The sequence below is a fragment of the Telmatherina bonti genome (genome assembly GCF_933228915.1).
Source record: "Telmatherina bonti genome assembly, chromosome: 16".
Lineage (NCBI taxonomy): Eukaryota > Metazoa > Chordata > Actinopteri > Atheriniformes > Telmatherinidae > Telmatherina > Telmatherina bonti.
Genome location: NC_136614.1, coordinates 28880970 through 28904664, shown reverse-complemented (window position 1 = coordinate 28904664; position 23695 = coordinate 28880970). Strand labels below are relative to the sequence as shown.

General features: G+C 41.4%; 1 protein-coding gene across 1 annotated transcript in view; it reads right to left on the bottom strand.

The window, feature by feature from the left end:
- nrxn3b (neurexin 3b) overlaps window positions 1-23695 on the bottom strand; it is a gene marked incomplete at its 5' end in the record, with an annotated part of 250073 nt that overhangs the window by 51171 nt on the left and 175207 nt on the right. The gene's annotated exons all lie outside the window — the stretch shown is intronic.

The window sequence follows — 23695 nt, the reverse complement described above, 5'->3', positions numbered from 1 at the left end:
AGAGCGCTTAATAAGGCCAATGGAAGTCCTCGAGCTGCACTCTCAGATATACTACAAATCAGAACAAAAGATAAAAATACAAGTCGTAGCCTTCTTGTCTCAGTGTATTTCTGCTGAGTATGTTCCCTTCACCTTTCTGCTGAATTTGTGAAAAACAAAAAAAGATCCATAAGGGTTCAATATGTAACAAATATAAACTTCTAAATCTAGTTTTCTCCTACATGTTTCACAGAATATAAAACTTCCAGAAAACCTTGAAAAAGAGACAGAACTCACTTTTCATTTCTCAAAATTTAGGATAATTTTTGCATCTTTTTTTTTTTTTAAGTGTAAAGGGGCAAGAGTCTATTTTTTTTTTTATTATCTGGAATTAAAGTCTAGCTCATCATTTAGAGATACAATCTCTCCATAGCTTTTTAAGAAGTCACAATGTTCCAAAAGCAAAGAGTCAAATATGAACCCTGTGGCGACTGTTTCGTATGTAGATTCCCTTAACTCCTATGTGGCTCACTCTCTCATACTTAAAACATCCATTGTCTATTCATAAAAAGAGACCCAGAACACCATTACTTTGTGCTTGAGACCGTAATCCAATGGACAGTAGAGCAGCTCTCCCTTGAAACAAACTCCATCCAATAATGGAAAAAGAATGTCACAAAAGACACGAGAATGCCTTCTCCTAAAAGCCGAGGTAGTGCACGGAGAGGGAGTCAGAGAATCTGAATGCGCACTTAACGTCTCTGTCGGAGTGGCTGTAAATGGGCTCTTAATATAAGTAGTTGTCATTAAAAGTCAGAGCTTACAACTGAAGTGTGGGCGCAAGTGTGCACAGGCATGCACATGGCAAGGTATACGCATCTGCAGAGATGGACCAGATAGGCAGAATATGTTGATGATTTAATGTGACAAGGTGACGTTCTGCCTGTGTGCTGTACCATGGAGAATTCCACTGAATGATCTCGGCCTTCCTGACTAATGACAAGCGCCTTTTCCTGGTAGGAAAAAACAACATGTCTGACAGCCAGAGTGTGAACAAAAGCGTGGACACACGCAGCAGTAGTGCATCCATTGTGAACTTCAGAGGCTTTGGCAGCAGCAGCTCTCCTATGTAGCCACATCAAAGCCATAATACCTACCCGCTAATACCTACAAACAAAGATGGATGGTCCCCCCTACCAGCACCAGCCCTGGTACAAACATACAACAAAATGCGACAACTGTACACCTTCAGGAGCCGTTGCCGAGTGCTTTAAGCCAAAGTGCAAAAGATGAAATCCTGTGCGTGTTGGTGCTTTGCAACCTCTCTGACTCTGCACTGCTCCCATTGTCCAGCCACCCCTCGCGCCTCTGCCACCACCACCACCCACCTGCCTGCCCACCCCGGCACTGCAGCAATGTTTGACTGACAGATCCAATTACGTTTTTTATTGGCCTGTCGCTCGCGAGGCAGGAAGGCACTTCATTGTCTCCTGAGCAAAGGGGAAAAATGGCTATTGTTCTCTTAGCGGAAAAGATGATGGCCGCTGTTCTAGCTGTAAACAAATGATGCAAAATGATACACACAGTTGAGCCCAAACAGACAGTGACGCACACACAGTTACAAAGTCATAAGCTGTACCCAGGAGAGTGTTAGCTTCTTAAGCACCACATACCTAAAAAAGAAACAGAACGGCTCTCACTGACAAAGAGTGGACATGAAATCACAGTTTATTGGAATAATTGGCCAACAATCTTCTTCAGCCTACATCGTCCCCCCAAGCATGTTATTTAAGTTTACAGTTGAGGTGGGAGTGTTTCATCCATGTTCTATATAACTAAGAGTGATAAATGTAATTCCACCCCTCCCTTCCCCAGCTTGGCTGTTAGCAAGTCCAGGCTTGGCACACAGAACTCCGGTGCTCCCACGTGCCCCGGCGCATGCTGACATCAGTAATCAGCCCCGCCGCAATCCAATACAGCGCCAATCAATGCCTCCAACACATGGAGTCGCCGCAGGCAAATCAGAAAGACAGAGAATCACTCAAAGCTGTGGTGGGTGATCCTGCAGACAGCCATTGAGGCTCTCAGCAGACAGCTGCTGCGCAGAGGACGACTTGCGCACAACAGACTACCGTCACCAGCACGCTGACTGGTCATTCTGTTAAGCCGCATAACCTCCAGATGAATAAATACATCTGACAGCCTTTTTATGGAGGTGAGATGGGTTGCATCACCATGTTTAGTAAGGAAATAAACCAGCTGACAATAAAGATAGTGAGATTCGTATATGTAGCATGTGTCTGGCATTTTCTTCATCATGTGCATTGGAAGCACTTTAAGGTCAGACAATGTTATTAAAGTGGGAATTTTTCCCCCCACAAAAGGTATTACATTCCAATCAAACCTTGATTGAAATCGGGTATGGCTAGAGTAGTTGTAGTGGGATGACTCCAGTGAATCTATATTAAGGTTCAGTTGGGAGGGAGGAAGATCCTGTATCCAGAATGTGAACATGTCCCAGGGTGGGAGTTTGGGTTACATATCCCCCCCCCCCCCCATTCATCTGACATCAGTGCTCAAGTTAGCTTCTGTGGTCAAGGGTCATCAAAACTGGATCATAGAGGCAGTGGGAGCAGAATCAATAGAGTGCAGAAGACGGGACAATGTGAGACACACTGGATTGATGCACCTGGCCTTCACGGTGCCAAAGCCATTTATCCTAAGTAATTGACAGAGATAACTCTGAGATGTCACAGTCATTTGCAGCTGTCTGTTCCAGTGCGCATCAAATACTGCAGTCAGAAATTTGCTAAAGGGTCCGGCGTTAGTTGGCTTTTAAAGGGATGTGTTGTGAGCACGCTGGCCTTTAGTGCTACTTATTTCTTCATGCACAGAATCTACCGACAACCCGAAAGGCCTTGAGCTCAGCGGGAATATTGCATACTTGTTATGGTCTTGAAAACACTGAAACTGAAAGCTGTAATTACTGAAAGTAAATACATGCAGTAAATATTTAACATGTATAGCCAAACAAGTGTGAGAAAAAAAAATCATCCAGAGGTTGCTGTTAAATTTTAATCATTAGGTATTACCTCTAAGTTAAGAAACAATGACTCTTAAAGAACAAGTTAACGAGTTAAAGAATCACTGAATCCTGTTAGCGAGAGATGGGAAGACAGACAGGGCTTAGTCAGCAGTAATGTGTTGTAGTATTTAATCTACTGGGGTATCTATGTTCTAACTCTCACCTATGGTAATCACAGTTTGGGTAGTAGTCAGAAGAAGGCGATTGCAGATACTAACAGCTTCCCTCAGAGCTCCTCATCTCTAAGCCGGAGAGACTGGATGGGGAGCTTGTAGACCCGGAGGGAGCTCTGTGTAGAACTGCTGCTCCTCTGGTTTGAAAGGAGTCAGCTGAGATGGTTTGGACACATGAAGAGGACATCTCTTTATCACCTCCCCTTGAGGTTTTTCTGGGCATGTCCTATGGGAGGAGAAGATCCTGAGGCATACCTAACCTAAAGGGATTATGGGAACACTTTGGTATTCCCAAGAGGAGCTGGAGAGTGTGGCAGGGGAGAAGGATGTCTGGGTCTAAAGCCTGAACCTGTTGCCCTTCGCAGTGGGAAAATAGATGCATGGATGGATAGAAAATCTTTCGGATTCATGCTTTGCTTTAGAAACTCATTGCGTCGTAATGAATTTGTGTTTTCCTACAGATACAGATACTTTACATTCATGGTACTGTCAGCAATTTCCATGAATCCCTGATAATGGATTGATTCAATAAATGAGTATAGTCCATGTATGCAGTCTAAAAACCATTATGTTGTCCAGAAACCCAATAAGCCAAAGTATGGGCAGTGTAGTTAATCTAGAGTCATTCCCTCATACAGCATACTGGTGTTGTCATTATCCATCAGAACAACAAATTAGGATTAATTCTGCATGGAATATAGCTTCAACAAAAACACTCTTTATTCATATTTGACTAAAGTTTGTTTCAAACTGCTGTGCCCAGCTGTTGTAGGAAATGTTTTTGTGACCTAGATTTAGAAATATTCATCTTCACGGGGAAAGAAATCTTCAACTTGTGGTGTCTGGAACTCAAAAAGCCCCCAAAATGGTGTTATGTTAGAAAAGTGGCATGCATTGTTCAATATTGTTCGTCACTGACTAGTGCTGTGCCCATTCCAGTCTAAACAAATAAGCATAACTTAGGGAATTTTTTTGCTTTTATTGGTTCTTTATGAAAATGTTGCAAATGCAGACAAGCAGGAGAGAGAGAAGCATATTTTGCCATTCAGTTAAGCAATACGGGGTGTAAAAGCGATGCAGATGCAGGTGCTGCTAACGAACGATGACAAAACAAAACTTAGAAAAAAAAATGAGCTTCTGTCAGGCTGACACAATTACAGACACAATTTTACTTTTTCATGTTAAAAGCAGAGACTGCATAGTTCATAGTTTGATGGGGTGACAATGTTAATGCACTCTTCAAATAAATGTTCCTCTGAAAACTGGGAATTTCACCCCCCCCCCCCCCCCCCCCCAATAAATCATTAAATGGCTCAAATGTTCATTCAGATGTTCATAATGAGCTGCAGAGCTGTTGTGAGAAGTCATGTGGGAAGATACAAGGCACAGAAGCCTGGATGCTTCTGAAATATTGATCACATCTAAAAGAACCCAGCGATTCAACACAGCCTGTATTTCACACCTGAGAGGGCCAGGAACGGCTTCCTCGAGTGGACAGGAACAAAATGGCCTCCACTCGGCTTTACTTAGTGCCGGTGTAATTGCTGGGCTAATACCAGTGAGTCCATTAGCCAGTTGGTTAATGCCTGGGTGTGCTAGCTAGAGTTAGTCCACGCCAGAGGAAGAAGAGTCATTGCATTTTTAATTCGAACACAGGCAGCAGAGCTGCTAGGGTAGGTAATAGCTTTGACTCCGGCTCTCGAGCTCAATGTCAAACTTGGAGCCTCGCTCTTTGATCCGCTGCTGCAGAATATGAATCGCGCAGGGTCAGCTTTATCAATTATTTACACACACTCTTTCTCTGTTTCCTGTTTGTCCGCTCTTGTGGCTGTAACTTGCCCTGACACTAATGGCGGACGGCCTGGTGAAAACATTTATCAGTGTTACCGCAGAGTCCTCTCCAGCTCTATGCTATCACTTTCAGTCTTCTGGAACTTAGACTACTGACAGTGCACTGATTCTAATCATTACTGCCAGACTTTATGGTGTAGGACCAGGCTCTGTTGTCTCTATAAAGTGCTTGCCCCTGAAAGAACCTTTGGCTCCCTACTATCATTGAATGTAGCTTACTATAAAGTTCCAAGGTGGTCTGACAGCTCTTACTGTTAGACATAGTAAATCTAAAGGACGGGTGCAATGTGAGTTCAAATTGACCAGTTTTATCCAAGCTTCAGGAGACTCTGTTCCCCAAAATAAGGCCAGGAGTCAAAGGCATTGAGGCCTCATGCGCAACATCAAATATGCAAATATGCATATGGATGGAGCCTTCTGACTGCCTTTAGCATTCACTTCACATGTTTTAATATCTTTTCAGAAAGCTTGTTGATGAATATCCAAACACAGCAAACGGAGCAGTACCGCCGGAAACTAGGGGGGGGGGGGGGGGGGCAGTGTTGTGTGGTATAACTTAAATGTGACCAGCAAAAAGAAGAAAGAAAAGGCGAACACGTTACAATATAGTTCATGGCTACATAAATCAGACATCTACTGCACACACACTTTTAAAGCTTGTTTCTGAAGTGTTATTAAGGTCTTCTGCATTGTCACCATGTTTGTTATCGTGCATTGTTTTTGAAACTGACACCAGAGCTTGGAAATGGACTTTGAGCTCTGTACTGCCCCCTGGTGGATGTATTCCCTCATAGCAATATCAGCACATGGTGGAAACGGGGGCAGTGATGTTTTCAGATGTAAATAAAGGGAACATAACTGAGCCCTAACATTGCAGAGATTTGATGAACGGATACTCTTAAAAGCCTCTACAGTACAGGTTTTAGATGTTTCCCGGCGTCAGCACGCCTGATTCCAATAAGTGAATCGTTAGCCGGCTTGTTTAAAACTTCGCAAACGTCTGGGAGTTGCAGCAGGAGTTGTAGCAGGGAGACATGTAAACCCTGCAGAATAGTGGGCCTGCACAGCTGAAAATGGACGTCCATAACCTGGTAGAAAGTTTTTTGGTCTAAACTGTGATGTTTGTTTTTGTTATTTCCAATTCTAAACAAGCAATATCTTTGTCTAAATGCAACCACGAGGCTTCATGCTTTAGCATCAGTATTTTACAGTGTTTCTGGCTTAATGTAGCTACTTGTTGCATCTGGATGCTGAACTTGCAGCAAAGTGCTGCACATAATTGCAAAGAAAACTTTGCAGTTTCTTCAAAGGAAACCATTGGAAAAGAATTTTATTTTCACATGGAAACACTTAATATGAGCTGTATGTGTTTCTGATCATCTGTACAGGTAGTAGTTAAGTAGAGGCCCCAAACTGGGGTTGTGTGAAAAACCAAACAGGCTAACCAATTATTTTCATTGGAGGACTTCATATTTTATGAGCTGCTTGAAAGGCTACACCTTAAGTTTGCAACACAACACGAGCGTTTACACTTAAACTGTTTTTATGTATAAAATTGCCAATTTAAACACGTTGAAGCTGCTAAACCACTGTCTCCCTGCTGAGTGTTGTCTGACAGTGAAAATGAAAGATTCATACATTATCGTCAATATAAAAAAGTTTGCGTCATTATCCTTTAACTGAAAAAGAGATGTGTTGATTGAGTCATGACAATGCAACTGTGGTTTGATAGACTGAGTTGACAGCCCACAGCTGGAAAGCTGCCGATTCAATGCCCACATGCATTCAGCGTCATTTGCAAAGACACCAAATCCCATGTCGCCCCTGATATTTTCATCAGTGTGTGATGAAAAGATGCTGCTTACAGAGAGCACAATATGATGAGCGGTGCTGTTTTCTGAATTTGTGAATGAGACAACTACAAGGTAGCGTGCTGAACAGATGGTCATTATCTACTTTACAAATGTGAACCATTTATAATTTCTTATCAAAAAGTCGCTCCTCTTCTTCTGTGATTAAAATGTGGACCTTTATAAAGCAAACTAAACTTCTCGAATAGATTTGCAACAGTGAAAACACTATTTGTATAAGAGGTCCCCTCACACGGCCGTGAGCGTCATTTCATCTCCGCTTATACTGAGAAACACTACACATTTTAGGTAATTACAATGCATATTGCATTCCGACAAGCTTGCCAAACCACAGAGGCGTGTTAAAACTTCAGCTATGAATTTTCATCAGCCTGACCTGCTGCTACATTACTTCATTTACACCATTACAGCACAGCGTTACCAACAACAGGTAATCAGGCAGCGCGCAGGGTCACATACGTACTCAGCATCAACACTGCCACGATGCATTAATACTCTGCCTGGACTGATGCTTTGCAGCAGCTGTTAAGAGGATGCTTGTCATAAATCTTGAGGATGATTGCATTTACTTAAACAGTACTCTAATTTGATGGATTCTGACTCGGCGTCCGTCTAAGAAGAGAACAGCTAAGTGTGACGTCACACTGTGCTGTGTTGGACCGCGTGGTCCTCATGCACCAGGGGGCTCATTAAGCACAAAAAAAAAAGAAGAAACTAAAGAAGTGGATGAATAGGATTTGTGCAAGATGGAATAATATGCTGTGAAAGTCCATTAGGGACCAGGCTAATGAAATTGAAACAGCTTGGTGATCAAATTAGAATCTGTTCGGCAGATATTTAATTTAATGTGCTGCAGAATTTGAGCACTTTCTATTTGGCGGCCGCAGTGTGAGCAGAGCGCAATAAATCAAGCAGCCACCCAATTCATCCCATGTTCAGTCCTGCCCTCATTTGGTCCTAAAAATGAACGATTTTCCAATAAAAAACAGCCTTCTTGCTGCATTTTACTGAATGCAAACATAAGTAAAGACGTGCGAAACTACCAAAAAGAGAAGAAAAGAAAAAGATGTGCATGTTGATTTTTTTTTTTTTTTTTTTTTTTTTGTCCCTCATTGAAAAATACCTTGAGTCAGAATCACATGCATGACTGCAGCTGCTCGGTAAAAGTCACAGGGTGAAATGATTTGAATAGACACAAAAGAGTTCAGCTTGTTTGAAGAGCAGCTCTGGTTTGTTTTGCACGCTCTCCCTACCGTGTCTCTGGTTGTATGCAAAACCAAGAACAAAAAAAAGGAGGGTGGCCAAAAAAAAAAGAAGAAGAAAAAATAAAAGCTATTTCAATTAGCTTCACATCGTCCCAATTAAAAAAAAAAAATGGGTGGGAATTAATCAAAGCCTTGCTACAGAAACTCTAATAAAATAGGAGGGACGTATCTTTCTTGTTTGTGTCGTTGCCATAAACGGATATATGAGTGTTGAGCAAAGCTCGAGCTGCAGTTCAGTGACTGTAGGGGGAGAAAAAAAAGGGCTGAGACACAGCTTTTCATTTTCATCCATCTGTTTATATAAGCATACTATTCTGGGCACGCACTTCAGGCACAACAGACTGATGTAAACACACAAATAAGCAGACGACCACGCACAAGCATAAACGATCCTTTGTTTTTTTTTTTTTGTTTTTTTTTTGTAAAGCTAACCGGTTATTTGTCCATTTAAAATGGTCATGTGACTAACATTAAGATCAGAAGTGCTCACATCAACATGTGAACAGGTGTTAACATGCTGATGCTAATGGCTGCCGTCCACAGCAGGAGAGTGCTCTGATCTTTCACACCGGCTGCTTCAGGTCTGTGGAGGGTGACGTGAGAGAAAGCAGAGGTTGCTCCCCTCCGCTAAGCACCGCAGACACACACCACTGCAGGTTGAACTCGCACCATTTGCAGCGTAATTGCTTCAAGTTGGAGACATTATGATTTACTATGACGATAAAAAAGCATCTCCGGTTGCTAACTCTGATATAACGGAGGTAAATTAGGAGAAATGTGTGTGTGTGTGATACCTGTGCAGTGTGTGCACGGCCAACAGATCAATCTCAGAGCCCAAGAGATGCCTGCTTACCCGATGTCTGTAATGAAGAGCTGAATGGATCTTTTCTTTTCTCCTAAAAGATTATTTCAAGAAAAGATTATTTTTATTGTCTTTTAAAAAAAAACATAAATGAGGGAATGCAACTCGTGCAACTTGCTGTTTAACTAATTTGTTTAGAGCCTGGAAAAAATTACTTCATGCTTGCAAAAGAGCTTTTTCGTCTTTATTATGGTCCTGTTTGAATGATTTCTACAGACTTATGGCCTTCTATGCTTTCTTGTCAAAATCACATGATTTCAGGGAAGATTTAGCCAAAAAGCAAAGGCATTGATCAAGGTACGCACCTTAAATCTTCTGTTTTTTGACAAATCAACATTTTAGGCTGTGTTGAAGAATCTTCCAAGGACAAACATACTGATGTTTACTGGATAACTGTCCAGAGTTTAACAACTAATATTGGGGATATTTGGAAAACATTCACAGTGGAAATTCACATTTCATATACAAGTTATACTGTAATCCCTCATTGGTCATGTGACAGTTTGCAATGCAGAAGAGGGCGTTTGCAAAGGCATCATTTCCATTAATCCACCTGTAGATTTGTGAAACTACGTTTTCATGCAAATGTTGATAATGCATTTTGCGGTCATCAGAATTATGAGTATAAGTGTATTTTCACTACGGATATCTGATCTCAATTATTTATACAACTAGATACAATTTATACAGCTGTGTAAATGTTGTGAAAGAAAACCTATTGCTGTGAATACATGGTTTTTTTATTTATCAAAAACTATGTAGATTTCCCAGATTTTCCATCATCTTATGTCCATCTTTTTCTTTTCCCTGTGGAATTCTTTCTAATCCCTCTCTGCAAAAACCCCAGATTTCCATTCAAGAAAAAGCTTTAATAATAATAATAATAATAATAATAATAATAATAATAATAAAAACCCTGAAGCTGCTCTTAAATTTGCATCATGCTTTAACCTTTACAGCAGTCGTGGATTTACGTTGTGACATGGTTTCAATTAGTAAAACACGAGCTAAAAAAGGTAGCCACACAAGCCAAATATTGCTCAGTGTTCAAACAGCACCCAGTTTTCAAAACCTCCTGCTTCACATCAGTGTTATTATTTAATTTCACATCTTTCAAATAACCTATTCACCATGCTCTGAGTTTATCCATTTATCACGTGGAAGTGCTTCAAGAAAAGGTTTACAAAACATACCACATGCAGCTTTACATATTAAGTGGATAAAGTGCTGCAGTGAAGCATAAAACACGCTATAATAAAATGGATCAGGCATGTTATCAGAATGATTTAAAACCTGAGAATGGAGCACAATGGTGGTATTAAATATGCATAAACACTCATCAGGGTGTACGTACATGTTGCATTAGAACTGTAAACCTGAGATAAACGGTATCGGTATGCACAATGAAAAGCCATTTTATTAGGTGTGGGCTTGCTAGTTTTGAGATGGACCCTCTTTCTCCTCTGGAACTACCTTAATTCTTGATGGCATGGATTCAACAAAAATTTATCAGTGATGAGAATCTCCCGTTCCACCACATCCCAAAGCTGCTCTGTTGGGCTGAGATCTGGTGACTGTGGAGGCCGTCGGAGTGCAGTGAAGAAGAAAGCAGCTGGAGATGATGTGAGCTTTGTGACATGGTGCATCATCTTGCTAGAAGTTTCCGTCAGAAGATGCTACACTGTGCTCATAAAGGGATTAACATGGTCAGCATTAATACACAGGTATGCTGTAGTGGTTAAACCGGGCCATGTTGGTACTAAGGGGCAGAAAGTGTACCAAGAAACATCCCCCACACCACTACACCCACACCACCATCAGCTGATACAAGGCAAGATGGGTTCATGCCATCATGTTATGTACTTGTCCAGTTCTGGTGAGTCTGTGTGTATTGTAGGCTCAGTTTCATGTTCTTACTGACAGGAGTGTATCTGATGTGGTCTTCTGCTGATGTAGACCATCTGCTTCGAGGCTGAACATGTTGTTTGTTCAGAGATGCTATTCTGCAAGCTTTGGTTGGAACCAGTGTTTATTTGCGTTACTGTTGCCTTTCCATCATCTCCAACCAGTCTGTCCACTCTCATCTGACTTCTGGCATCAACAAGACATTCTGGTTCAGACAACTGCTGCTCTTTGGATAGTTTCTCCTTTTTAGACCATTCTCTATGAACCCTAGAGATGGTTGTGTGTGGAAATCCCAGCAGATCAATGGATCCTGAACTACTACTAGACCAATAATCAAGCCATGTTCAGTCACTTACATCCCCTTCTTCCTCATTCTGATGCTTGGTTTTAACTTCCACCAGCCTTCTCTTGACCATTTCTATATGCCTAAATGTTTGGAGTTACTGTCATGTGATTTGCTGTTTAGCTGTTAGTACTGTCAAGCAACTGAGCTCATGTGCCCAATAAAGTGGCCGGTGAGTCCTCCAAAACAAGTCAGGCACCTTAACCCCGAGCCCACCTGCTCCACACCCCACCGTAACTCTGCTGATTAAATCCAACGTATGGCCGAGTACCTGTGATGAGGATTCAGAAGCCACATTGGGCAACATATGCCATCTCCATGCGCATGGCTGTCAAGTCAGCTTGATGTTGGCCTTCAGTCCAAGATCCACTTAGCATTTATTCATTTATAATTCATGACCACATCCGGTGCATTAAAGCTGTGCTAAATCAAGCAGAACTGCACCAAACTCCCTGGAATCTATGGGGGGAAAATGGCTGCCGAGTGGTGATAAAAATCTTTTTAATTGTTTGTCCCAGTTATTAATTAATTCTACAGTGTGGAAAGTTATCCTAAACATTCCAGTAGGATTCATAAAAGAGGGCGTAAATAATACAGGTGAGTTAAAATCAAGCTCTGAGAGCCACTAGAGTAAAAGAGTGTGAGGGTCCTCAGCATGTGGGCTAAACGTGTCACTGAAACCTGCGCTGGATGAAGAATAGGAAATATGGGGGTAAGGATTGGGGAGTGCTGAAATGGAGACATGAATAGCCAGCACCTAAAATGGCTGAATAAACAGGAGGAAATCTAGGTCGGTCTGTCTCTCCCACTTGAAGGAACATTGAGGCAAATGTCTTACTTCTTGACTGCTTTGGACACTTTTAGGCCAAGCGTGTCATATAACCCCCCCCCCCCCACCCTCGCCTTCATGATGAAAAAGATCATTAGGTAATATTTACGAACTACAGAATGAGAGTAACTTCTGTGGACATCATCCCTGCTCGTTTGTCCTTCCCTGTCAATTATTCACCATAATTATTTTTTTCCTCGCTCTTTCAAAAAGACATTATTTTTCATCAAATTAATTGGCCCATCAGTAATAAGGCAGCAGTCATTTTTAAAGGCAATTTTCTTTTCCCTAATATGAAACTGCTAAAAGATAAGTGCATATCAAAGGCTCAGCAGATAGCACTCATTGCTGCTCCCCTCACACAAAATTAACAGGGCTGCCTGCAGAGCGAGGCATGAAATCTAGGTGATTGGAATGCAAGGAGATGCCAATGTAATTCTGAGAAACGCCATTACCGTTAATCAAGAGCTCCATATGATTGATTATGCTGATGCCTTCTTGCATGTTGGGGGCTCAATGTGCATGCTGATGCATGTCGATCGCTGTAAGCATGTCCAAACGCACAATCTAAGAAGGTGATGAGTTCGCCGTTTTGGCTTGTTTTTTTTGGTTTCATTCAGAATTCATGTTTCAGGGGAGGTATGATTGTCATGCTTGCCCATGAGCACTTCAGTGGGATAACAGCAAAGCCAAATCCTGCTTGGGCCTGGATACCTGTCCTCAAAAAGGAGCCAAATAAATGAGTCAAAGAGAAACGTGCACATACAGATGATTTTGTGTATGAGGTAATATTAATGAAAATAAAATCTTGTGCAGTTTGCTGGAAGCAGAATACAAATTCAGATGAAATGCATATGAAATATTATGCCACAAACTAAAGACAAGGTAGAAGACCTTTGAAAATCCCCCTTTTTTTCCAGACATCCCCCCGAAGCCACGCCTCCAAAACACAAAATCGTGCAACGGTTGTTTTGACGTAGTTTGCTTACTAATGTAGCTAGCCAAGCTCTGGCTCTCGCTCAGTTGCCTTTTTAAGTGTTCCATACCTTTGTGAGTGTGTGATTCATGCATGTAGAGGGGCACTTGCTTAGGGGTTGAGAGTGGAGGAACAAATGGCTGTTGGGTTTGACAGACATGTCACCATCTGATGGTTTAGAATGGGTCAGTGTAACTGATTGGCTGGCGTTTTTTCAGTTCTGTCTGTCCCACAGGTGACTAAATATTTTTTATTTCAGTGTCCGAACATTTAATTAGTTGGCTGCAATCAAGGTGTGAAGTGGATTTTAAACAACACTGTAAAAAAGTGTTCCTGGAAAAACATCTACTACTACTTTTAAGCATGAATTCAAAGCAGTGTGTGTGTTTGTGTGTGCGTGCGCGTGAAAAATTAAGTTCACTTAATGCTCCTGTGACAATGATCAAATGCACTTAATTATTTAATCATCATCAGTGTGATCACCTTTATAAAATGCAGGAGTTTTCGTAGTTTGCTGCTGTGGAGGTTTCAGGCTGTAATAAATGAATGCCCAGGAGGAAAGACATCTGCAATAATCCTGGAGAGGAAACTGTTGCCGCCCATAAATTGGGAAGTAATTGGGCCATTTAAAAACAATTTGGAGTCAATCTCTCTACAGTTCACCAATTATATTATACTGTAACATGTTCCCGCTCCTATTCCTCACATCTGGTAGTCTGAACATCCCTGTAAGTAACCTCCAATGTTGGACCATACAATGCTCACTGATATTGTAAAAAAAAATCTAAATCTTAAGCACAGTTTTATAGCTACATGACCTGGACCCCTTACAGTCATTACTTTGACCATCTATACCAAAGTTTTCTTGAGTGAAATGTGAAGTTATCTGCCTGACAGCTAAAACTTGGCCAAAACTGGGTCATGCAAAAGGACAATGACCCCGAACACAACAGCAAATCTGAAACCGAACAGCAGAAAATAAAAGAACTACTGTGTTGCAGAGGTCCAGACCTCAACCTGACTGAAATGCTGTGGGGAGACCTTCATTATTATTCCAATCACTGGTGATTCTACAAGCTGCTATTCTGCAATTCTCTACTTTCATTTGAGCTTGCAATATCTTGTAATGACTGGATGATTTTGTTTCTTCATAATGTCATGAAACCACAGAACTGAAAGAAAGAGTGCTTTCTATAACCCTGTGGACCGACATTTCAGCATTTATATATGTATATATAATATATGGAGAGTATGGAGAGGTTCACTGAGGGCATAAGACAGTGAACTGGAGAAAATTACAAATATAGTGCCTGTCTTGTAGCATGAGACTGTGTTTTTAAATGTCATGGTTACTCTAAAGGTCTGTTCCAGGTCAGCCTGGTCATGACAGCAGGGGACTCAGAGCTGTGTGAAACATGCATAAAAAGGCACAAACACAGGGGATGATATGACCCTGTGCTGACATAGATTAATTTCTAAGTTTAAATTTCTTTCCCTCTTATTTTGGCCAATGTTTGCTTTTGTTTTCCTTGTCTAGGTGAGAAGGGACCTGTCCGGTGTGTACCCTGCCTATCGTCTGCTAATTGCAGGGGTAGACCATAGACTGTATATAGAGATGGACGAAGCCTCCGTGACGTCACCCACAGGTTTCTGAAGAGCTGAATTAAAGCTCGGTGGGCGGTTCCTACCGTCACCATCTTGGCAGCATCATGCGTGTCGTCTCGCCCAGAAAATACAAATATGGGCAAAGAGGTGGAGCTGAGAGGGGAGCCGTGAGCGTAATGGCGGATGATTGACATCGAGCGAACTCCGAGCTTTCTGTAGCTAAAAGCTAACTGAGCTAACTCGGAAATAACAGGAGCTAACCAAATGATGGGGGTAAGTGGGCTAAAGCTAAGTCAAGTTGTTAACCGGCTAAAACCAGTTGTTCTACGTTCTTCTGACTTCAGAGCCAGGGATTGGTACCTGTCAATCAAAAGGACAAGCCCATAAATATGCCGAACTTCGAGATGAAATTACTTTTAAACGGGCGAGTTAGAAAAAAAATTCACTGCCGCCACAGTTGTCATGAAGGTAAACCTGACCTATAAACCGAAAATGAATTTTTGAGCCAGGCTGTAAACATGTTTATTTCTGCCGTGAAGTTGGCCTTTTTAACATGGGAGTCTGCTCCGTTTTGCAGCCAGCCCCTAGTGGATGAAGAGGGAACTGCAGTTTTATGCATTTCCACATAGGCTTCACTTTTAACCGCCGGAGTTTGCCGCTTTGGGTAGACTCCAACTTCCCAGTGGAGATGTATTGGACTAAGCAGCACAGAAAACGGATGGATGGAGAGGTAAGCAAAAGATGCTGATTTCTCTGTCAAGAGAGCAAAAAGTACCAAAAAGAAACCTGACCTAGGTGAGCATAATCCGGACAGAAATGAAGATAAAAACATCAGAAAGATGACTTGGTTCCGATGCCAAGACAAACCAATACGACCTAAACAGTCTTCATCAACATGAAAGGAGAAAAACTAAAAAAAGAATATCCCCCACTGTTGGGTCTAACCCCATCTGTTTGCCTCTGCAAAGCAAACACTCCTCTGTTCCCACCCCCGTTCCACTGTCCCACTAACTAAAACCGCCCACCCACCATCATCTGCTTCTCCATCCAAAACTAGATCGAAATCTGTCAAGGCCTGCCTCCCAGCTGTGCCTGATGGGATTGAGGCAAACCTTACCAAGACTTAATACTGATACAAATAAAAGCCTGATTCCTCTGCTCCACCAGCCACCAGACTGATGTCAAACTGGGAGTTCCTGTTCCCAGATCCTGCCTTGCACCAGACCTCTGTGGGAATAAATTAATCTTTGATCCTCTGACTCCTTTCGTCGCTCGAGTCCTTCCATAAACATGCCAGAATTCAGGTGCTGCCTCCTCGTTTCTGCCAGATGTTGTGAGGATTCTGGGCCTCTGGCTTTATCAGTTAGGAAAGCGTCCTTCCACTGCTGCACCCGAAGGGAGATTAGACACACTGCTCTGACTCTGAGAACATCTATCTGCCTCTGTTGGCCCCCCCTCCTTCCTCTCCATATCTGCAGCTCTTGTCTGCTGCTCTCTCCCCATCAACATGTCTTCACCAGCGCTATTCTCTATCTCATCCTCCATACCTGTCCATCCTGCTATTTGTCAGCGAGTGCTCTACTAATCCAGGACTGTGGACAGGTTACAATAGTCAAGAAGGAGGGGTCTATCAGAATCAGACATGCAAGACACAGATGGGGCCCTTTGTCCCTTACACAAGACTGTTGACAAGGCTCATGGCATTAAATTGCACATAAAACCTTCCTTCCTGCCGAATGTGACACCTTTAAGAGAATGTTTACAACTAATGCCAAAGACACATAACCATTAGGGCTGTGACGATGTGTTTTTGTCCCGATTCAATTCGATTCAGATTTTTTTGGGGGCCAATTTTAATTAAATTGCGATTCTCATAATTCTTTGATATTGCTAATTTTTGTAGATTAAAAACAAAAAAATTGTGGAAAACTTTTTTTTGCACGTCATTTTTCTTGTTTTTAATTAGAAAAAAACAACACAGTTGCAAGCTCATCATTCTGCTGCTATAAAGCCCAAGAAGACAATTAAAACGATAAAAAAATATTTTTTTTTAACAAAAAAATGTATTTTAAAATTGTGAAGCAGAAAATTCCGATTTTTGATTTTTCGATTTTCCCACCCCTAATAACAGTCTTGTTAAATGGCTGTTTTTGTTTTCTTTCCTTGTTTCTGAGGAAAATGATCCAGAATTCATTAAACATATGACCAATTCATCTACATGAAACTTAAGAAAACGATTCTGACAGCAGTTGGTTAGGAAATAATCACACAAATTATAAAAAAAAAAACACGTCTGTATCCGTACAGGGGCCATGAGGTCTGGAGGCGCTCGTAAACGAAAGCCAAAATAAGGTTTAATCTCATCCCCGCCAGCACTGTGGAGGAAAGTTTTCATGGTGAAATTTATAATTGGTGTTACCCAACATGTTCCATCCACAAAGAGATGTGTAGCCACACAAAAGAAAACCTTTTGGAGGCTTTTTTAGAGCAAAATAGCATACGTAATGAGTCATGAGGTCCCCTCTTCACTCCAAAGGACATTAAGTGCTATCCAGCAGAGGCCTGTTGGAAAACCGCCAAAAACAGACATGCGCACATTGGAGGCAGTTTAACACTGGGAACACCGCACACTGGTCACCACTCATGTTTTTCTAAGTTGCGCAAAATTGCAGCATGTAAGCGTAGCTGTGTAAAAACAGCCTTTCATCACATAAGACAAATATGACATTTCCGAGTGAATCTGCCTCTTAAATCCATCAAAGAAGTCCAGGAAAGTGTTTCTCTTCTTTGGCTGGCTTGGCATGTTCAAGCAAGATGTGTATGAATTAAAGATAATGTGGGATGAATTAAGCATGTGCTCTTCAGTCTTCAAACCAACTTAATCAAAGGGATCTTGTGAAATTCAGAATGAGAAGAGCGGAAGGGTCAAGAGAGCAGTGCTTAACATCTGTCATCTTTGTGCTGACTCACTGTCATGAACATAGGGAATGGCTTTAGGGCGTGGGTGTACCACATTTACACACACAACTGGCAATTTCTGTATTGGCTTGATGAGCTTTGGCCTGTTTTTACTTCTACGTGGGCATATTACCATAATCTTAGATGAAATTTGACTTTAAAATGTTGTGGTTTTTGCATTGCTGCTTTGAAATAATCTATTTATGGTTCCTTTAAACAGTCAAAATCAGTCCACCAGAAGCTGGAATACAAAGACCTTGGCTTTGAGTTCTTAAAGGTTAAGTACCTTTAAGACTTTTTTAAAGTTGTTAGAAAGGAACTGGGGGTCTGTTTGATTATTGAAAAGTTAAAAATGTTAGAGTTTTAACTGGTGGATTAAATGTCTAACCATCTGATTAACTGGATAAACACACCAGCACACAGGGAGGGCTAAGCCCACTTGATCTTTACAAAGACTGTGGCTATCGATTGTGCAGGCACAAGATTGAATATTACAAACTGGCAGCTGAGCCAGGAGCATCTCGGCTTGAGGCAAACTTCCAGAGAATAAAGGGAGTGGGTGGGAGGGGGGGATGGACACTGGTTTATTCAGCAGTTTTTAAATGTGCAAACAGACTTGAAGACCTTTGACACGAATGTAGCAAGTCTTAAGAGTTTTTTTTTTCTTTTGCAATGTAAAAGCTGTGAATTGAAATGCCAGGGTGGTAATTAGCATGTCAGCTGAATTCTATGATACAGTATTTTGCAAAAGTCTGGCGTAAACCCTTATTTCTTCATATAGTAATCAGAAAAGAAGACATAGATACCATAATTTTTTTAAACAAACAAAAAAAAAAAGTTGAATCCTTTGGATTATCTTGTCATTTGTTTCAGGATAAACATTGCTTGTGTGTTTAGGATTACCACATCCTTTACTCTGATGGGTCTAATGGTTCCATCAATGTGGACAAGATTTCCCACATCACTGGGGTAGAACCTTTATCATGTTTTGTACTTGGCTGCCCTTTCCAGTTGGCTTCTCTGAGCAGAAAATGGACCAAGTAGTGCTCTGAAATCCACCTTTTTGGTGTAAAAATACCACGTCAGCAATTCTGTGTTATTGCTGGTATTTTGTTCAAATAAAACATTCAAAATAAAAGCAAATTATTTGTCTGAAGGTGTTATTTAAAACAAGTTCTTTGCTTAACAAAGAAAAGTACATATTTTAGTCATGTACAAGGACGAGTAAAAATCAGTCAATGCCCACAGAAATACTCCGAAAGACCTTCAGCAAACCTTAAAAAGAATTGCTCAAAACCATGAAAAAGGTTTAGAAAATAATCCACCTGCTTACATACAAAATATAAAGAATTAAGGTATGTAACCTTTGGGCAATGTTATATAACAATACTGAGTCCTGAATTTGCTGAGTGGATTTTATACTATTATAATTAATTTATATGAATGTGCAACTTAACTAGGCACCAATGACCACAGCGAAGTGAAGATACAGTAGCTGCTGCTCCGTTATAGGAAACATAAAGTAGCAGAAATACTCCAGCAAATGCATATTCCTGTTAAATGTCTGTCAATGTGTGCTATAGCATACATAATAAATGACTTTTGTGAGGTCATAAGTGTGCCCAGTAATGTAAATCCATTTACAGTTTAATTTCTTTAGAAGAACTCACAAAACTTAAACTCATGGGCAAAAAGCAGCTCGAGCAATTCTACATAAATTAGTACAAAGTATTAAATTCTTTTATGACCTTAAACAAGCAACTTAAGGGCAATTCAGCAAGGTAAGTTAATAGTTTTTTAATCTTTTATTTTACCTTATCTTGCTCCTTGATTAATTAAGGCTATTTTCTACTTAACAGAACTTATTTCTTTCCGCAAGTTCGACACTGATTTGAGTAAAACAGATTAAAGACATGTGGTCCTTTTCAATAGTTTTACTAAAGTATCAAATTTAAACCTCTTTGCATGGCCTTCATAAAGATCATTGGAGCCGTTGGAGTACAGTGAACTCATCATGTTGAAGAAAGCAGTTGGAGATGATGGGAGCTTTGGGACATGGTGCGTCATCCTGCTGGAGGTATCCATTAGAAGACGCTACACTGTGCTCATAAAGGAATGGACATGGTCAACACCCATGCAGGCTGTGGTGTTAAAATTATGCTCAGTTGGTACGAAGGGGCTCAAAGTGTGCCAAGAAAATATTCCCAGAACCTTTACATACAATGGTGGCACCAAACGTGTTCCCCTGCTGCTGTAGCCCCTCTGCTTCAAGGTTTTACATGAGTGTGTTCAGAGATGCTATTCTGCATGCCTTGGCTGTAACCATTGGTTATTCGTGTTGCCTTTGTGTCGTCTCCAACCGGTCTGCCCATTCTCCTCTGACTTCTCGTATCAAAAAGGCACTTTAATCCAGACAAGTGCTGCTTGCTGGATATTTTCTCTTTAATCAGAGGAGTCTCTCTAAACCTCCTTTCAACTTTCATCTCCATTTCAAGACTGAAGCTGTAGGAAGTCATCTTGACCATGTCTACATGCCTGAGTGCAGTGAGCTGTCACCATGTGATTGGATGATTAGCTGTTTGGGTAACAAGCACCTGAACCGGTGTAGCTAACAAAGTGAGCAGGGGGAGGTTATACAACTATATTTAAAAAAAGCTGTAAAAACTGGATGTGAACAGCAGAATAATTCTACGGACGGCTACTTTAATAAATACTTACTACAGTACAGGAACATGTTTGTCTTCAAAGTAATGGAGCAGTCTCAGCTATTGATCTCATGATCTTGATCATTACAACGAACCTTGAAAAACCTTTAAACCAGAAGGCTTTTCTAACCAGTTGACACACATGCACATACACACCATAGAGTCACCTGGAATAAATCGTTGGAATAAAAAGAGTCACAAGCCTATTGATCTCTATGGACGCCCAATCACATTGCGTTCTATCAGAGGTCATGACCTCTTTGGAGCCTCCTTTGACCTGACAGGAAAAGTGTTTTTATGTGCGCACTGTACATATATTTGTGTGTGTACGTGCTGCGGCAGAGAATGAGACCTTTGTAAAACTGGATCTTACACTAAAAATAGGAAATCTACTTTTTTCTACTACAATGAAAGGACAGAGGAAGTGGCTGGGGGCAGTGCAGGAGCAGACAAAGGGATGGAAGAGTTGGTTGTCACGTCCTCGGCTGTCTGCCGTTCTGCCTGCCCAGAACGTTTGAGGATCAATACAGCTATGGCATACTCTGTATGACCTTCGGTGCTTAGAATAAGTCTTTAGAAGTGCCATCAGGAAATATCTTTTATGCCGATAGATTGGTGTTCTGATGATCCCAGCTATTTTTTTTTTATGAAAAAGTAATATAGCCATTTTTTCCCCTGCCTTGTCAATAGAGCTTTGTCATGGTGAGAGTCAATAATGTGAGGATTAATACAAACTCGCACTCAGTAAAATAGCTCTCTTTCAACGCTTCGCCTCTGAAAGAGCCTCACACTCAAATTTGATCCCCTCATATTTTTTTTTTTTATCAGTGCCAAGGATGGGGAAAAAAAAACAAACAAACTTCCTGCTCTTTTTTTCCCCCTTTTACCAGCAGGTGCTTAATCCTTAATGAATACATCTGCACCGTGCACATGTGGTGATGCGTGTGCGTGCATGAGACAGCCAATCTGCTGCACCGTCACTGGCACCGAAGACAGATTTTTTCCGCTAGATTTATTTTCTAATGTTGACGTTTATCACTTGAGCAGACCTGCAATCCATCATCCCACCCCCCCCCTCCCCCGCTTTCTCTTCAATAATCTGAAAGAGAGTCAGTTTGCTAAAATCTTTCTTTTATTTGGTTTTCCTTCGCTCTCTCCTTCTCTGACTCTCTGTGTCCGACTCTTTGTGGTTCAAGGTAAGGAGTGGGAGCAGAGCTGAAAGTGGCTGTAACAAGGTAACGCCAAACCTTGTGGGAGGATTTAGAAGTAGTCTTTGGAGTTGACATGGCAGCTAGCCACCTCAACCACTTCCAAATCCCTCGGATCTTTCATTAGGTCCTCGTCACAAGCTATCCCTCTCATCACTCTAGCACACATAGGATCAGGTCTGGAGCTGGATAGAGAGGGGAAAAGTGATGCCACTAGTAGGGAGTTGGGAGCTTTGATCACAGTGAGCAACGATTTCCATGTAAATGTGTGCTTCTACTTAAAGATAGGCTTATTTGTCGTTGGGTTATATGGCGGGTGCCATAAGAATAGTCAAGATGGGGGACATTTTCACATGATGTCTGGCCATTACAGGAAAGCCAGTAGCCCAGTCCTCCATCTGCAGCACAAAGTCAAGAGCACCCAGATGTATTTTCTTTTTTTTAAGCCTTCTTTGTACTCTGCAGATAAAATCTAGCATCATGGGCAACTGTTGACATGTTTTAGATGACATTTTACCCAAGGTTCATGTGTGAACAGGGGGTAATAATAGCCAGCTAGTTACAAATTTGGTCTTGTTTCATGCACTAACGTACAGCTTTTCAATGCCATAGGAAACGGTAATCGTTCATTTTTTTTTTATAGGGTGCTGTAATTTTGGCTGCAAGAGTTGGCTCAGCTCACGTTGTCAGTTTTGAACCATGTGAAGTCTCACGAGGAGGCCCTGAAACTGACAGCAACAATATACGGAGATGAGACGGAGACAGGATTGAAGGATGTGACCAGTTTGGGTGACAGCTGATAGCTGGTTCTAAGTCAAACTGTGAGGTTCTGACCCCTGGAGCCCAGTTAGAATAAGAAACTAACAACATTATTAAAAGAAAAACGTGATTAATAGAAATATTTGCTCAAATGCGGCATAATCATAGCTTTTAGGTTGGTGCAAGGAATATCACTTTGTACCTTACAAAAGAAAGTTTGCTGGATGACAAAGAAACCATGGCTGTGACTACCTTTCCTTCAAACTATAACATCTGTGACCCTAACCATGAGCTTTGAAAGAGTTTCTTTCTGCACTGCAGCTGGATTCAAACCGATTGACTGGCCGGCTTCTAGTTCTCAATCTAGGCTTAAGAGTGAAAACAATAGTGCTGCAGAAAAAAAAAGACAAAGAGATAAGACGGAGGGAGAAAGAGATTGGAGAGAGAGCGTCTGGTGGGGCGTCAAAGTGAGACAGAGAAGCAACACATAATTTGGAATTCACAGCCAATGTGTGCTGAGACCTATGTGAGCCAAGTTTGTCTGATCCTGCTCTGAATTCTAAAATACCCTCATCACACCATCTCTCCCACTCTGACTTCTTCCCTCCCACCCATCCTTATTCTTTTTTTTCTTCCTCTTTTCATTTAGACTCTTGTATTTGTTCTACTTTTGGGTGTACATGATGCTCTACTCTGTCTCTTTCATCTTCTCTTTCTGACTCTTCATCACTGCGCGAATGGGATTCATGTCCTACCATGAAGCTGTGAAAACACGGGCATCCCGGTGGGATTTGGCTGTCAGAGAGCAAAGAAGACACCGGCAGCACTGTGTTTGTTGTGTCTCATTGAATTTTTCATCTTAATCTATGAAATATACATTTCTGAGGCCAGGGCTAAGGCCACAGACCACATGGGTACATTTTAATAATGTGGCTCAGTTTCTTCTACTTGAGCAGTTATTACTTGCTGTTGTTCTGGGGAAATTGTGTATGCGTGTGTGTGTGTATCAGATACTTTGTTACACTGAGGTGCCTTTACTTGACATGACAGGCAGATGTCCCTGAAGAGCCCTCATATCATGTTTGAAGTGTCCCTGGCAGTGTGCCTTGGGGTGAAAATTTGTTGAAGGAGCCTTGTGGAGATGTGTGCGCACACATTTGTGTTTGTATACCTACATAGTTGTTCAACAGAGGTGACACTGAATGAGAAGGTGGAGCCAGTGAGGGAAAAATAGAGAGCTCAAATGCATGTTTTACACATGCTTTTGTGTATCCATGCATGGCGTGGGTGAGCAAATACATGGCACAAAAAAGGCTTTTGT